A 1,572-nucleotide genomic window follows, 5' to 3' on the forward strand; every position below is an offset into this window, starting at 1 on the left:
AAGAAAAAGAAAAAAAAATGACTTCTGTGGTCAAATAAATTTAATGAATGCTAGGCTAAATGCATTTCTTTATTGGAAGAATTATCATAAATTTAAATATGTTGGTTTGCATGGTGACTATCCAAGGAAGGCTAAAATATGTAAAAGTCAGTAACCACAAGTGACTAGAGAACAGTTTTTGAGGACTATCCTATAAGGACAGTGCCACTGAACATCAGTTTGTAAAATGCTGTTCCAGAAGCAAAGAAGACAGAATACACACTGTGGTCAAGAGGACCTGGAGCTCTAGTATTTCAGGTTTTGTCTCAGTGGTCTAACATAGCAAATCACTCACTTTGGTTCAACTATTAGCAAGGTCTATTACCCATGATTACATGGTAATCAAGTATTAAATCTGATCCATAACTAAATGAAAATGTAGAGAAAATGTTTGCTTTATCACTGGCTATATTCCTTTCAGTGTTATGATTTTATAGGTTCTAAGTTCTTTTGTTTTTGGAAATTGATACTGGTGACAAAAATGCAACATAGTTTTCAAGACAACTTGTCCTGTAATGCTATTGCTGTCTGACACTTCTTGAAAAGGATACAGAGTAAATTGGAACTTTTTTTGGCCCAACTGCATGTCAGCTTTTGCATCTGTGTGATTATTGACTCAATTGTTAAATCTATTTTCTCAATGCCTCGTCTTGAAATAGTTCTCATCTCAGGATGTGTGCTTATCTGACTGCTATATAAATCAATTCAGATTAAGTAGGACTCAGACAAAAGGCAGTTTCAGGAAGAAAAAAAGAAACTCTCCACCGAAATACACTTTCAGTACTCAAGGAAGTTCGTGGACAGAAAGATATAATACTTTAAGAAAATTCATGGTAAATTACAGATCAATGTTAACTTTGGAAATGGCAAAGAAGATCTCAAATGTCCACTGTGGTCTCAAACTTCTTTTTTCTAAGTATTTTCACATTAACCTTTATTAAAGTTAGTAGGAAATAACATTTGGCTCTTTTTGATGATAGCATGAAGGAGGGATGATGAAAAAGCGAAAGAGAGAGAGAAAGAGAATGCTCTACAGGGACAGGGTCTCATCACATTGATATCTTTTTTCCCTAGCCCTCTGGCAGCTCAGGATCTTGGGCAACCTTATGTCCTAAAGGATGTTTTCAAATTGATCCAGAAATCTGAACACGATTGACACTGCATCACCTAGGCTGGACCACCAAATGGTGCTGGATATGAGTTGTCAGTATCAAACAAATGTATGTGTCTAGATGAAGAGAAAGACAAAAAGAGGGACAGAGAGAGAGAGGTAGAGAGAGGTGGAGACAGGGAGAGAATGAACCTTGGTTAGAGGTAACCTGTTATTACTATAGGAGTTATCAGTGGCATAAATCTTAGCTGAAGAAATCATTTTATATTTTGAAATTTGACCACACTACCTAAAGGTCTTAATTTGCTAGTTTTTGGTTTGTCAAAGGTTAGTTGAACTTTTCTGTCCATTTTGACAGTAGGATTTTCTTTAATTTATTATTATTATTATTATTATTATTATTATTATTATCAAAAGTAGCA

The sequence above is a fragment of the Tupaia chinensis genome, unplaced genomic scaffold (assembly GCF_000334495.1).
Source record: "Tupaia chinensis unplaced genomic scaffold, TupChi_1.0 Scaffold148768_1, whole genome shotgun sequence".
In the NCBI taxonomy this organism is placed as follows: Eukaryota; Metazoa; Chordata; class Mammalia; order Scandentia; family Tupaiidae; genus Tupaia; species Tupaia belangeri.